The 16649-nt window shown below is 36.8% G+C and overlaps 1 long non-coding RNA gene across 1 annotated transcript in view; it reads left to right on the plus strand.

The window, feature by feature from the left end:
- The window catches only part of LOC145246463 (uncharacterized), a 492984-nt gene that overhangs the window by 168935 nt on the left and 307400 nt on the right, over positions 1 to 16649 (plus strand). The window lies entirely within an intron of this gene.

Here is a 16649-nt window from a genome sequence, read left to right on the forward strand (position 1 = left end):
ATCTTTCCCAGGTTCAGTATGAACTTGGTGAGTTAGATTCAGACTATGGTTATGATTTTTTAGTTGAGGACTCCGGAAGTGGATGTCTGGTGGCTCATATCCTATTTGATAAGATCCCTGATGAGATAAAGGCAGAGCTCATTAGAGGCTCTAGCACACCATATCCTGGCTTGAACTGCATACTGCAGTATAGTCACGAAGTTATTAAAGCATTACTCCGGATTAAACCTATTTCAACTCCTAAGACAGAACTGATTCCACGGTTTAAGCCAAGGTCAAATGCTGTTTGGACGAGAAGCCCACCTAAAAATTCTGCATTACAAAGTTTTCACGCAGACCTAGACTTGGAAGACAAGATTCCTTATTGCAATTTTTGTGCAAGAAATGGACACACTAGTTCTCAGTGTACTACCTATCCCTCATACAATGAGCGCCTGCAACGCTGTAGGCAACTTGGATTGTGTGAATTCTGCACAGTTGCCAGCCATGATCAGAAAGCCTGTCCAGGAGTCAAGGGATTTAGATTCCCTTGTAGGTATTGTAAGTCTCGGAGGCATTATGCTTCTATGTGTCCTCAATTTGTACTAGAGGAAACAGAAATAAATACTAGCATAAATACAAAACTTGGGGACATTCAAAACCTACTGCCAATGGTCAACATCACAATTAAAAAGGGAGCCTCCTCAGTTTCTCTGAATTGCCTTATTGACTCGGGCAGTCAGAGGTCATATTTCTCTGAAAGGGTTCTTCAGCACCTGAAGTGCGATCCAGACTCATGGGAGGAGGTGGCCATGGACGTTGTGACCTTTGTGGGGAGAAAACGCCGCATTTTCAAGCAGTTAACTGCAGTTGTAGAGGTCTTGCCGGGAGTAGCCCCCCAACTACCTATTCTAATTGATTGCGAATTGAATCTGTCTCACAAAGTACCAGACCTTCCTCTGGTTTGGGAAAACCTAAGAAAACTGAATTATACCTTTGCTGCAGAGATAGAGAGTGGCAGTGTACAATTGTGGGGTCTCATGGGAATTGATTTGATTCAATATATGCGTCCCATGAAGATAACACGATGCATGAATGGTGCGGCTTGGCAGACATCCGCTGGCATTATCCCCATAGGAAATACAAAACATTTTTTACATGAGAACCAAATCAGTAAGATTGCTATAACTCCGGGAGCCTTGAGCTATGAAATTGACAGGCAGTACTATTGTAACGATTCTTTGGTTAATAGTATTGTGAATCCTGTTCCGACCTATGTGGATCCATTTGCCGACATTTTTGAAGGAAGCACTGTGGATCGGGGCTTGGAATGGATGTTTAGTCTAGAATCCTTGGGACTGCCTGACATAGAATCGGTTTCTGACTATGACAGTCAAAAGATGGAAGAATTCATGCAAAACATAGTTTATAAAGATGGTCATTATTTGGTTAAATTGCCTTGGCATAAGGACAAGTTATCTCAGGTTCAATCTAACCATCATATAGCACTTAAGGTGCTGGACAGAGTAGTATTCAATTTAAAGAAGAAGGGCTTATATGAGGAGTATATTAAGGTTTTTGAAGACCAAGAAAGAGAAGGGATAATTGAACCCCTAGAATGCTCCCCTCAGGAATACAAGCATTATGTGTGGGTTCCACATAGACCTGTGTTCAAAGACGAGCATACAACTACAACTAAAATTCGCCCAGTTTTTAACTGTTCTTTTAAAACTAAGAACTCTGTCTCTCTAAATGATGCTGCTTATCCTGGGATCAACTTAACAGGGGACATGCTTGATTTAACTCTGCTTTTCCGAACAAATAGGTATGTATTTTTAGCAGACATCAAGAAGGCATTCTTGATGATTCGATTATCTAGTGAATCTGATAAGAATAAATTTTGTTTCTTTCTGCGAAAAAATAATAAGCTAATGTGTTATCGTTACACAACAATCTTATTTGGGTTTAGTGCAAGCCCATTCATCTTGAATTGCATACTAAAATTTCATGCTGGGCGTTATCCTTTGGATGATTGCACTGGGATGTTACAGTCTAATTTTTATGTAGATAATCTGATTAAAACAAGCAATTCCTTGGATGAGTTAACGGGCTTGTATACACGAGCAGTAGAAAGATTGCAAGAAGGAGGATTCATACTCCAATCTTGCAATTCTAATCATACAGAATTACACGATTTAATGAGGAGAGATGGTACTCTTGTGAGTCACAGCTGTCCTTGGGAGAAGGTATTAGGTTATCGTTACGATCCTCTTGCTGATACCATCAATATTACTTCCTATAATTGTAACCCTGAGGCAGCAACTAAAAGGCATATACTGTCTGAAGCATCAAGGATATTCGATCCACTCTCATTATGTTTGCCGGTATCTATACAGGCACGTACTCTTGTTAGTGAGTTGTGGAAATTAGGTTTTGAGTGGGATGAAATTGTGCCAAGTGAACTTCAATCCAAATGGGCAGTCATCGCTCATGAATTGTCAGAACTTGGTTCTGTTACCTTCCCTAGAAAAACCCTTGATGAAGGGAGGGAAGCTGAATTATTTCTGTTTTGTGATGCATCCAAAAGGGCATATGGATTTGCAGCATATGCAGTCCAGGGGAAGGTTTCATCTCTGGTTTTTTCCAAGGCAAAGGTGGCGCCTCTTAAATCGAAGAGTTTACCAACTCTGGAGCTTTTATCGGCCTTCTTGGCCATCAAGTGCCTTCCGACTTTGTTGAAGGCCTATTCTAATGTAAGTTTCAAAAAGATATTTCTTGCAGTTGATTCACAAATAGTATTATCCTGGTTGGTCACAAGGCGGACTAATAGCAAGAATGTTTTTGCCATGAATAGATTGAAGGACATTAGTCAATGGGAGGCTGAATTGATGTCTAAATTTGGTGTGGCCATTCAGTTTAAATATGTGCCTACTGCACAGAATCCCGCTGACCTTATCACCAGGGGTATTCCTACCTCTAAACTGAGGGCCAATTTGGAATATTGGGTTTCTGGACCGTCTTGGCTAAGAGACCAACCGATTTCTTGGCCTGAAAATCCTTTGAATTGTTTGAGCCCAGAAAGCAAAAAGATTGTATCTTCGATGGTTTGTGCTGTTTCGCACAGCCAGGAGGAGCCAGTTGTGCAATATGATAGATATTCTTCATTGTCTAAACTATTAAATGTCACCACATGTGTGTTCAAGTTTATTAATAGGTTGAGGAAAAGAGACTCCGACTTTGGTAAGATGGCTCGGACACACTTGATTAAAGTAATGCAGAGACAATCCTTCTGGGAGGAATTAGAATACTTACAAAATCCTTCAGGTAGGTCAATACCACCGAGAGTGGGAAGTCTAAACCTTTTTTTGGATAAGGAAGGATTAATTCGATCCAAGGGAAGAATTGGGAAGGTCTCTGTATATGAATACGAAATAGTTAATCCCTTGCTTATTGCTAAGGATCACCATCTTTCTAATCTCATAATATTGGACTGTCACCACCAGTGTAAGCATCTGGGTGTTCCTGCTACCTTGAATAAGGTCAGGTTATCTGGGTACTGGATACCCCAGGGTAGGCAGGCGGTAAAGAGAATTTTATCAGGATTCTCCTTGTGCCAGAAATTTAACTCTATTCCATTTACCTACCCCAAAATGACTGATTTACCTAAACATCGGGTGAATATGATAAGACCATTTTTGCACACAGGAGTAGACTATACGGGTCATCTGTGGGTTCTGAGAGGTGGGGAGAGGGTGAAGATGTATATCCTGGTCTTTACTTGTTTGGAGGTACGGTCAGTTCATCTAGAACTGATTGAGGATATGTCTGTTCACTCATTCCTAATGGCCTTGATTCGATTTTCAAATATTTATGGGATTCCTTCGCATATTTATAGTGACAATGCTAAGTCATTTGTGGCTGGATGTGACATGATTCATGAGGTGATTGCTTCCAGTGAATTCAGGGAGAAATTGGGGACATGCCAAATCAAGCATGTTAAGATCCCTGTACACTCTCCTTGGTATGGAGGTGTATGGGAAAGACTGATTAAAACCATCAAGTCTTGCTTGTATAAATTAATTGGACGAGCTAGTCATGATTATTTCGATCTCCTGACAATTATTTCTGATGTACAAAATGCCATAAATGACCGTCCCTTGACTTACAGAAGTTCATCTGACTCAAGTTTGGAAATAATAAGTCCAAATCACTTTTTACGCCCTGTAGTAAACCCTCGTTTGATTTTGAGAATGGATGGGGAGGGTATTTATCAACTAGAACCTCCCTCTCGGAAACAACTCTTAGAGTCCTTAAATTGCAGGAATGATGCATTAAAAAGATTTAAGAAAATTTGGTATGAAGATTATCTGCTTAGTATAAGAGAGCATGCCCAAAGACAACAAGGAGGGACTTCACCAGTTGTTTGTGTGGGAGATGTAGTCACAATCAAACTCCCTAACAAACCTCGACCATTTTGGGCATTGGGTAGGGTCACACGTCTATTTACAGGAGATGACGGATTGGTGAGATCTGCTCAGATAAAACGAGGAGATGGCTCCTTGCAAGTTCATTCCCTGAAGCACCTCTATCCCTTGGAGTCGTCTATTCAAGAACCCATTGATGGACTTGATTCCTCGATGGGGAATGCTGATGACAATCTGAATGGCTGTACATCTGTACTTGAAGACCCTATTGAAGAGGGCACAGAGCTTGGTTGGATTTGCCCTGATTGTGGTGAACCAGACAATGGCAGTGCCATGATATGTTGTGACTGCTGTGATGACTGGTACCATTTTTCCTGTGTTGGTCTATATCGACCTCCACCAGAAGAGGAGATTTGGCGGTGTGGAAGTTGCCTCAACCAGGATCCTTCATTATCCCATGATATGATGGTGGATAATTTATTAAATGATGCTGAACATGCATGTATTTGCCCAGGATGTGTTCTACCGGATAATGGTAGTCCAATGATATGCTGTGATGAATGCAATCAATGGTACCATTTCAACTGCGTAGGTATTCAGCTAGTTCCCCCCGAGGGTGAGAATTGGTACTGTTGGAATTGCCTACATTCAATTCACTAACAGTCCACTCTCAGAAAATAGGTAATTATTTATTTACCTCTCCCATTTTTTTTTTCTCTTCCCTTTCTCTTTATCCTTTATTTTTATTTATTTACTAGCAGTTCAGCCGGCTTGGCAGTCAAATTTTGACAAAAACCGATTACGAAGCTTGCCCTATGTCTGAATACACTTTATGTTGGTTTGGAATGTTTGGACCGGGGATTGGCTGAAGGTTCAGTTTTTTGGGGGGGTTTTTGTTTCGACCCCTTAAAACTTATTTTTCTTGGATTTGTTCAATTTATCAAGTTGGATCCATGTCCCGGGAATCTAAATTTAGAATTTTGAGTGTTTGGACCCAAAATTAACAGTTATTGTATTAAAATGTACTCAGACAACTTCACTGTTTACTATTTATTTATTCATTTATTTTTATTTTTTTTTTCTCTTGAGACGGGAGTGTATAAGAAAATCTTTCCTACCTTCAATGACCTCGGGTTTTGAGAGATGGATGCGAAAGCGTCTTTCCCTTTGTGATTGTTTTTTATACTAATGGATAAATCATGTGACCCTAGACCTTCTATAAAATTGTATGGGTTGACTAGCTTGAGTGTTATATTTTTACCCCCATCTTTACAATCGGTTCACACCGTGTCTGAAGTTGTTCCTTTTTCTTCTCTTTCCTTTTCTTTTTTTTCTTCTTCTCCTATTTACAATTGGGACACCGTCTTGGTAGTTCCTTTGTTTTTTCTTTCTCAATCAATTATTGTATTGATAAAGAATTATTACGGGACCACAAGGACTAATACCTGAGGTCGCAACCGACGGCATCTGTTGCAAGAGGTAAGACGTTCTTTTTCTCTTTCTCTCTCAGCCAGTTGTCATTGATGTGTTAGGATAAATTTCTTAGCCTCAGACCTAGGTCCTTGATTATACCTTTTTTATAGCATCCTATTAAGAATTCGCTATAGTAAAACATATAAGTACACTTAGCGGTGAAGGGTTTTATTACACGATTACACTTTACTAAATATATTTTTGAAATCATTTCCTTGTGATTGAATGAAATTGTAACCCAACTAAATATTTATTTTGATATTTTACAGAGCCGGAAAGTATTTAATCGTTTGTGTGCTAAATGATATTTTAATTGCTTCATAAGTAATTGAAAATAGTCGAGGATTGGTAAATAAATAAAAAAAAGATGGCACAGGAATAGAATTCTTAAAACACCCGAGACGTTAAATAATAATATTAATGTTTAGAAAACCATTCTTTACATAGAAAGTGATTTGTTGACTATTCTGTACCTTTCATTTATCAATATGCGTTCTTATTCTTATCTTAGTTCTTAAAATATGGTCGTTTTAGCTTGATATGTTTTACTGTTATAAGTAAAACAAGATACAACTACTACTACTACTACTACTACTAATAATAATAATAATAATAATAATAATAATAATAATGGCGGCACATTTTTAGATTAAAACGCTCTTCTAAGTCATCATCAGGGCTGTGACAACAGCATATTGATTTCATTGTTCTGACTCTCGAGTATATATACGACACAGGTAGACACAATTAATCAACCTAGAACCACATCACTGTATAAAAGCATATAACATATCAATAGATAGGCACTCGAGAGTCAAAACAATGAAAAGTATATGCTGTTATCCTAGCCCTAATCATCATCCCTAAATTAGATTTTGCTTTTTAGTTGACTTCGTTTAAACACCTAAAGAATTTTGACCGAAAGAAAAAAGAAAAAAAAATATATTCAAGAATTTAGAGTAGAAGAGTTGTTTCTTGTATAAATTTAACGCACAATAATCATCTTTTCAGAGCCATTCCATTTTATTGAGATGCTACCAAATATTTTTCACTAAGCTTAAATGCGATTTTTTAGGTCGGAAAAATATGTCTTACCGCTTATAAAAGTAACAACACATTATTAATTAAGTAAAACCAGACCTAATCTCTCAGAGTAAAAATTATTTGTTAATTGCTTTAAAACTGTAGAATGTCTCGGAAATAGTGGTTCATTTCACATAAAATTCATATGTGAAATTGATTTTTCACTCTGAATTGTTAAACAAATATTTTTTTAAATATTTATTTGTTTAACAATTCTCAATAAATGTTTATCAGTGTATTTAATTCTTGAAAACATGTTTGTATTTCATTTTTAAACATGTTTCTGATACTTTTTACATACGGCATTCTTATGCAATTGTTTGTAATTTTTTAATCAATTCACAATTTTACATTTTCGTTGTGAAAGAAATTACCTATTATATATCTGTGTGCACTGTGCTAATTTATTCAAATTAAACAATGTGTTTTTTCTATATTTAAGAGATTACATGCAAACAATCTCAACAACCTATCGGTAAAAATAAAATAAAACAACAAAATGTCAGTTGTCCAAATAAACTGAAAGTAATATTACCACCTTTTAAAGACGAAGCAGCGTTTGCAACACATGAATCTTGACTATATTTATGTTCCTGATCAAAGTTTTGTAGAAATATACCTGCAGTAAAAAATAAGTCATTTTTAAAAGTATGAAAGATACGCATTCTTCTTAACCATATCCGTGTGCTATTACGAATTATAATTTAAAATGTGCATTTAATTTCTTTTTTAATTTGGCAAGTTTTCACTCTTAGTAAATAGGATTTTAAAATATATCTCTTTTAAATATTGTAGACAAAATCATTTAGAAGCCGCCCCACACGTTAGCAAGAAAAACTATGAAATTAACACACATTTAGTAATTCGTATTATTTGGATTCATCAGACTACTGATCTCATCTTGCGTGTAATTTTCACAACGTTTCGGTCGATGTAACCTCCCGACTTCTTCGGATGTATCCTGTCGAACGCGGGATTGTTACTGTCGAACTCATTGAATTGGGAATTTGAACGGAATTTCGAGCGGAACCCTTTAATTACTTCAGGGGTGTAGCATGCTTTTGTTCCGTCAAGCAAGACTGGGTACAGGTCCTAAGTAATTTGCAATTGTATTTTTTAGACTCTTACGCTGAGTATTGAACCGTCAACATTCAGAAGAATATCACTTTTTGCAATTGATTTTTCCAAATTCTCTAAACACTGCGCCACAAGTCCATGTTGACAATATATATATATATATATATATATATATATATATATATATATATATATATATATATATATATATATATATATATATATATATAAAGTAAATCACACTCAAGATGAGAACATTAGTCCGATGAATCCAAATAATACGAATAACTAATCCTCATCTCAAAAATTCAGAAACAACACATTTCGTGTCCATACGTTATTTTGAGACCATAAATCACTAATTTTTAAGTATAGACAATATAACCTGCCTGAAAACGACTGAAAGTCCCAGTTGAAAGCGCTCACAATGGAAGACAAACGAATCTCGACAGTAATACCGAAAACAAATCGTAAATTAGAAAATGTTAAAAAAAAATAAGCAAAAAGAACCCGTGGTTTTTAATAACATATATCGAAATAAGAACATGATAAATAACATATATCTAAATGAGACAACGATATATATATATATATATATATATATATATATATATATATATATATATATATGTATGTATTTTTACAAGGTGGTCACCACTTATCAAAGCCCTGAAGCCACTCAGGGATAAGGGTTATTGCATGTACAGTACGTTAGTGTGGAGATTTAATTAAAGTGTGTACTTAAGGGGCCGATTCATCAGGAAATTGTTTGTGTTCGACATGCAGACATCCAGGTTGTAGTCAAGTGAGAAGCAGGCAGACGGAACAGAGTTCTACAGGCGGGCAGTTCTAAGAAAGAAGCTTTTTTCATGGAATCTACGTTTTGATTTAGGCACAGCTAAAGAAGGGGAATACTTTTGACAGTGGTTTCAGCTAGACGGGTGTTTTTCGTAAAATATTGGCGAGGGGGGACGAGGGATTGGAGCTCAGACGAGCACCTGCCATGGAAATAACGATGAAAAAAAGATAGGCTCGCATCGTCTCTTCTGTGGGAGAGAGGGTGTAAGGAAGAGAAAAGGGCATCCCCCACTATGCCCCGAAGTCTATTTTGTACTCTGCCAAGGCAGGATAGGCTGTTTTTAGTAGCTCCTGCACAGATATGGCAGCAGTATTCCATCCTTTGATGTACTTGGCTTTTATATAGATAGATAATTGCATCAGTAGTGAGATATCTTCTGGAGCGGTAGAAGGATACCACCATCTTTCCAGCGACCTTGCCAACAGACTTGATGTACGTGTTCCATTTCAGATCAGGAGTAAAGGTCAAGCACAGAAGCTTGTCAAAACATGGGGCTCCTCCTAGACGAGAGCCATCCATTTAAATTGATGCCAGGTGAGGATCAGAGCGCTGATTATGTAAAGATAGGAGTTTGGTTTTAGATGCATTAAAGGTAACCAGCTAGGTTATCCCCCCATTGAACCACGCGCTCGAGAACAGAGGAGAGAGAATAAGAGAGAACTTTGTCATTTACAGCCTTTGATGTGTTGTCATAGATGGTCGTGTCATCAGCATAGATGTCAACGAATGATTTAAGTATGTATTTAGGGAGATCATTGATGTAGATCAGGAAGAGAGTTGGGCCCAGGATGGAACCCTGAGGGACTCCAGCATTAATACTGCGTGTCTCTGATTTTTGTCCATCGACCACTACTCTTGTGAGCCTATCAGAGAGAAATGATTTAATGATAGAGAAAATATTTCCAGTTATACCGTAGCCGGAAATCTTGTGATTTAGGCCTTTATGCCATATCTTTTCGAAGGCCTTTGATATGTCAAGAGCAATCCCCCTAGATAGGACGCCTTTGTCAAGAGATTCGCTAATCCTATGAGATATTACCGTTAGCACATCTGCGGTAGATCTTGCAGAAGGGAAACCATATTGCGTGTCACTAAGAAGGTTATTTCTGCTGATATGGTTGACTATTTCTCTATTTAATATGGATTCCAGCAACTTACTCAGGGCACACAGGAGACTTATTGGTCTATACTGAGAGGGAGATGACTTATCACCTGAATTCTTAAATACAGGGCAAACTGATGAGGTTTTCCAAGGTGTTGGAAAGCACTTCTCAACGCTTAAACAGTTTCGTAAGTATAGGAGCAAGTTCTGGTTGAAGCTTTGTTAACACTATATTTGGGATTCCGTCAGGACCACTTGCCTTACTGGAATCAATGTTCTTGATTAGCTTGGCGACCTCATGCACAGATATTTGTATGTTACCTAGCGTGTTCTGTGTCATAGGAGGAAATATAGGGAGTTGATGGTCTTCGTCGCATAGGGTAGAATTAGCTGCGAAGTCCATGGCAAATAGTTTGGCCTTGTCTGATGCTAACGAGATTACCTCAGGTCCATTGATAATGGTTGGGATAGAACGCACACTTCTGTTCAGGATCATATTTCTTATTTGCCAAAACTGGTGGGAAACAAGCCGCTTCTCAGCTACCTTGGATTTAGCGGACTGAGCATATTGCTCCCTTGCATTTTTTATTACTCTTTTACAGTGATTCTTGGCGGTCCTGAAAGCAGCTTTAGTCTCAGTGCATCTAATACGTTGGTAGCTATGGAAAAAGTGATTTCTGTGCGCGATGGCAGCAGCACATTATGGGGAGAACCATGGCTGGGTGTTAGGTTTTAGTTAGAATTTTGTAGATGGTATGTATCGGTCTATGCCTACAATTAGCCATTCGGTTAGGTGTGATACTACAGAGGACAATCCTTTTTAAACATGGAATGCAGAGGTAGATCAGATATGAATAACCCTTATCCCTGAGTGGCTTCCGGGCCTTGATAAGTGGTGATCACTGTGTAAAAAAAAAATAATGTACAGAAGCTATCCCAGTAAACCATACAACAGCCCCAGTACTTTGCACCTGCTGATGTATACAAGAAAAAATACCCGTCGTTGACTGGGTGCAAAAACAGCCTACAGAAAATGGACTCTGATTTATGAAAGTATGATAGGTTAAGAAAATTATGGGTTTGTAAAAATATAGCTTCGAATTTGGGGGAACCAAAACCAAAGCAAAATATGTAAAAGTAAAATAGATAAGCCCCATAATTTATTATACCATACCTGTTCACACTGAAACACTTATCACAATATTCTGTGGATCTATATTAAAAAAAACCTTGTTAAACTTTGTGATATATTTACATTCTATGAAGGTCAGGCGCGAACGAACACTCCATAATTTTATTATACCATATTTCTTCAAACTGAAACATAATTATCAAAGTATACTTATGCAGATAGATATGAAAAGTATTTATTAAAGTTTGTGCCTATTTCCATACTATGGAGGTCAGGTGCGAACGCAGACCCCACAATTTGATTATACCATCCCTATTTCAGTTAAAACATACTTATCAAACTATTATTATGTGCATTTATATCAAAAACACTTGTAAACGTTTCTTTTTCATTTTTTAAATTTTTTATTTTTCATACTTTGCAGACCCCACAATTTTATTGAATCATCATTATGGCAGATTAAACATACCCATTCCTGTGTCTCGGTACATCTTTTATCATTATATGTAATCAATTTTCTATAATAGTCAACCATATAGGAGTCTATTCGTGACCAAACACACACAGACGTTCAGCTTTATATTATAGATATATACCACTAGTTATTCCAAAAACAGAAAAAAGTGAACGTATCTGTGTGTCTGTGTGTGTACATTTCCCTACGCATTAACTCTGTCAATTTTTAGTCTACAGACTCGAAATTTGACATACAGGGTACTGAGAGTTGGGAAAATGTATATGGTCGGTTTTTGGCCAGAAATTTTGCTTTTAAGGGGTTAAAGTTCAACGATTTGACCTTTGAGAACTCTACTAAACTCCTCCGACGATTTTGGGTCTAAACACTTGAAATTTTAGATATAGGGACCTTGGACATGGATCAAACTTAATAACTTGATTTGAGCCGAAAACAATAAATGTTAAGGAGACATAATAGGGGTCAAAGTTAAAAAAAAAAAATTGACCGCTTTTTTTTTTTTTTGTTGAGCATACACCTCCAAACACGCGGGCAACACCGGGCATCCATGCTAGTATATTTATATATGATGGTAGCAAATTCGTTCTCGGATATTGCCATTACTTAATATAGGAAGACAGCTAAGCGATGAGACGAACGAAAGTGGCTTAAAAGCCCGGGCAGACTCAGGCCTTGCTTGGCACACAGACATGAGCGCCACTAGCAGCACGTGCTGGACGGTCACTTCTAAAATGCCTATACATATTGCACGTCTGCCCGAAGTTGACACAAGCAAGTTCTTGCAACATAGGATTGTTTTATTGACGCGCATATCTGCATTAGCCCTCGTTGAATACCTGTTTGCTGTTTTAGGCTACAGCCAGGCTTTTTTGTTATCGAGATACACGCTGATGGTAAAATGTGTATTTCATTGCATATCAAGTAAAGTGTGTGTTGAAACTTATTAAAGTGAGAAAAGACTTTACACCGAGCAAATCCCACTCTCTGAACAACTGCCACATTGAACCAAACAGAAGAGCAAGTCAACATCATTGCATGCAGCCACCGCCTCAGATTTTATATCAGGGTTTTCCTTCTCTTATGGGGGTTGCTTTCACTATAGCTTACGGGAGCCTTCTCCACACTCCCATGCCATTTGATCCATGACTGGAAGGTAAGTTGCTGGGCACCATAGAATACTCCACCCGCCGGTATGTCATGTATGCCGCAGCTGACAGGGCCTAAGCTCCTCTGGAGATTCCTGTAAGGGTTGCCTCACCCTTAAACTTTGGTTAAAAAACCTTGACCCACAAGGCAGTGGAGATCCAGTTATACGGCGGATACTTATATATATATATTGGTTGGTTTAAATTTAATAAATATAAACCACCTTAAATCATTAAAAATTACTCATTAGTAAAAATAGATTTTTTTAAATTTTTTTTTTTTAATAAATTAAGTTAAACCAATTACCACCCTTAGACTCGTAAATCAAATAATAAATAAAGCCATGACAATTATCTCCCCTTAAAAACTTGCAAAAAAAATACTCTCTCTCTATAGATATTAACTGTAGCGTCTTTAAATCAAAATACGCTAACGGAAACAATTTACTGCACGAGCGTCGCCCTTTTAGAATTCATCATTCAATAAAATAAAAAGCTATAGCAAACATCTAAATGACTACTTTAAATACAGTTCCTGATTTCAAAAAAAGAAAAACCAAAAGGTAATTATATATCTATATATTTTTAAATCAAATTTATTATGTAAATTCAAAAAAATATATATTTTTCTACTCATTTCTATCTCTAACCTATACCAATTTTCTTATTAATTTTCTTATAAATTTTAAATCCAAACCTTTTACTTCAATTTTTCAGATTCATCTGCCTTACTTTTAATGCTAGGTTTATTTTTGGTGTCTTTTCAATTCAATAGAAATCCTCCTAAATTTGCTGATGAGGAGACCGTGCTTACCAAAAAAACTATGTATAATTGTTCTACGTGACTTCATGTATACCACAAATAAAAAGCACGGATTTCCGAAACGATCGTACAGATAATTGACTTTGTTGTTGTTCCTTCTTATGAAACTGATTTTTAATTTAATTAAATTTTGATTTTTAAATTTTAAAATTTTTTTAAATTTTTAAATTATAAATCACATTACTTAATATTGAATTAGCTCTAAGACATTTAACTATCGAGCTTATTATATATCTAAATTACAACGAGCATTTCCTGTATTTTAATTAAACTAGTAATTTCACTATTACATTAAAATACACTTAGCTCTTTAGACTATTATTCTAATCTCCTTTAAATTATATATATATATATATATATATATATATATATATATATATACACACACATATGTCTATGAATATATATTCACTATATAAGCCTGATGAATCCTACGTGTATTTTTTTTACATAGGCATCACCGCTGATCAAAGCCAAAAGGCCACTCGAGGATAAGCGTTAAAGAGGGTAAAGTAGACAGTTGGACAATATAGTAATCGTTAGTAATGGAAATTCGGTAAATTTGTTAACTTATATGGAACGGATTACCATGAAATTGTTTACGTTAGACTTGAAGACAACCATATTGTAGTCAGCTGGAAAGCAGGAAAACGGAAGACAATTCCACAGGCGTGCAGTTCTAAGAAAGAAGATTTGTTCATAGAATCTACGTTTAGGTTTAGGCACAGATAAAGAGTGGGGGGAATTATTGATAGTGTTTTCAGCTAGATGAGTGTTTCTTGTGAAAGTTTGGTGAGGGGGGACCATAGATTGAAGCTCAGTCGAGCACTTTACATGAAAACAACGATACAGTAGAGACAAACTCGCAACATCTATTTTGTGAGACAGAGATTGCAGGGGAGAGAAAATGACATCTCCTACGAGGCTACGAAGTCTATTTTGAACTCTATCAATGCAGGGCAAGTCCTTTCTAGCAGATCCTGCCCAGGTGTGGCAACAGTATTCCATCCTTGGACGTACCTGGCTCTTTAATAGATAGAGAATTGCACCAGCAGTGAGATATCTTCTGGACAGAAGGATCTGACCATTTTTCCAGCGGCCTTGGCAACAGATTTGATGCACGTGTTCCATTTAAGATAAGTAGTAAACGTCAAGCCCAGAAGCTTGTAAAAACTTGAGGCCTCTTCAAGACGAGAGCCTTCATTTAAATTGATGCCAGATGGGGATAAGAGCGTTAATGATATAAAAATAAGAGCTTGGTTTTAGATGCTTTAAAAGTAACAAACCATCTCTTTCCCCATTGTACCACTTGCTCAAGATCAGAGGAAAGAGAATCAGAGAGAACTTGGTCGTTTACGGTCTTAGATGTGCTACCATAGATAGTAGTGTCATCAGCATAAATGTCTATGAATGATGTGAGGATGTGATTTGGAAGATCATTAATGTAAATCAGGAAGAGAGTTGGGCCCAGGATACACCCCTGAGGGACTTTAGTATTAATACTGGGAGCTTCTGATTTCTGCCCATCAACCAATCCTCTTATGAACCTATCAGAGAAAAATGATTTAATAATTGAGAAAACATGTCCAGTTATACCGTAGCTGGAGATCTTGTGAAGTAAACCTTTATGCCATACTCTATCAAATGCCTTTTATATGTCAAGAGCAATTGCCCTAGAAAGGTAGTCTCCGTCGAAAGATCTGCTAATCCTATGAGATATAACTGTAAGCACGTCTGCTGTAGATTTAGCAGAATGGAAACCATATTGTGTGTCACTAAGAAGGTTATTTTTGCTGAGATGGTTGATTACTTCTGTATTTAACACAGTTTCCAGCAACTTATTCATGACGCACAGGAGACTTATTGGCCTGTACTGAGAGAGGGATGAGTGATCCCATGGATTCTTAAATAGAGGGCATACTGATAAGATTTTCTAGGGTGAGGGGAAGCAATTCTCATTAAGACAACGATTAAACAGTGTTGTAAATATGGGCGGATGAAACGCGGAATATTCTGGGTAGCTTAATTGCCATATATATATATATATTATAACTTACTACACTATATATATGTGTATGTATACACATGTATAGGCACACATAATACCTACGTATATACACACACATATATACACACATATATCTATACATACATATGTTTGTGTGCGTGCGCTATAAATGATATTTAGGTGTCAAGGTATATTACTAATTTATACACGCATACATAGGGAGAGAGGAATGGATAGATAGATAGATAGATAGATAGATAGATAGATAGATGGATAGAAATTCACTAATATACGTATGGGTACATGAACAGCGTGATAGAGAGAAACGGGTATTGAAAGAGATGTCGTTGCTTGTATTAGGAATCGACGCGCCTATCTCTTTGCATTTCTCATTAGAATCCTTTCTGGCTGTTATGTTTTTTTTATCCACGTTTGATTGATGTTTTTGACATGGAAATCACTACGAGAGAAAGGGGGGAAAGAGCTGAAAGAAACCGAAACAAATAAAAGCCGACGATCGTGCGGATTAATTGTAGATTCTGACATCCATCCATGCAACTGGTTCCTGAAGAAACGAGCGCGTCAGTTCAAAAGAGACACTAATCCACACGGTACCAGTTTTAATTTGTTTGTTTGTTTCAAACCTATTTCTGCGCACGTGGGTTCGAATGTCTTGGGGTGGAAACGATCCGTCAAACTTCAGGGCGAAAAGAGTGAAGGAAACTCAATTTGAAAAGGAGAACAAAAGGAATAAAACATAAAAAACATAAAATATGTTTCTTCGAAATCTGTAAAAAAAAAAAATAATGTGGCGGTCGGGTGGTTCAATCACGCTTTACGAAACAAAAAATACAGCAGAAAAGAAGTACGAAAATTGTTATTTGGAGGAGACTTTTAGAGGGCATGACTTTGTATATATATATATATATATATATATATGTGTGTGTGTGTGTGTGTGTGTGTGAAATACACATTCTTTGATTGGATGTGATCATTTCCTATTACATACAATTTGATTGATGAATCTATTGGGAAAGTTGTTATTTTAAGAAAGCGATATATTGTAAAT

This window comes from Euprymna scolopes, chromosome 24 (genome assembly GCF_053919585.1).
Source record: "Euprymna scolopes isolate OS-2025 chromosome 24, ASM5391958v1, whole genome shotgun sequence".
Taxonomy (NCBI): domain Eukaryota; kingdom Metazoa; phylum Mollusca; class Cephalopoda; order Sepiida; family Sepiolidae; genus Euprymna; species Euprymna scolopes.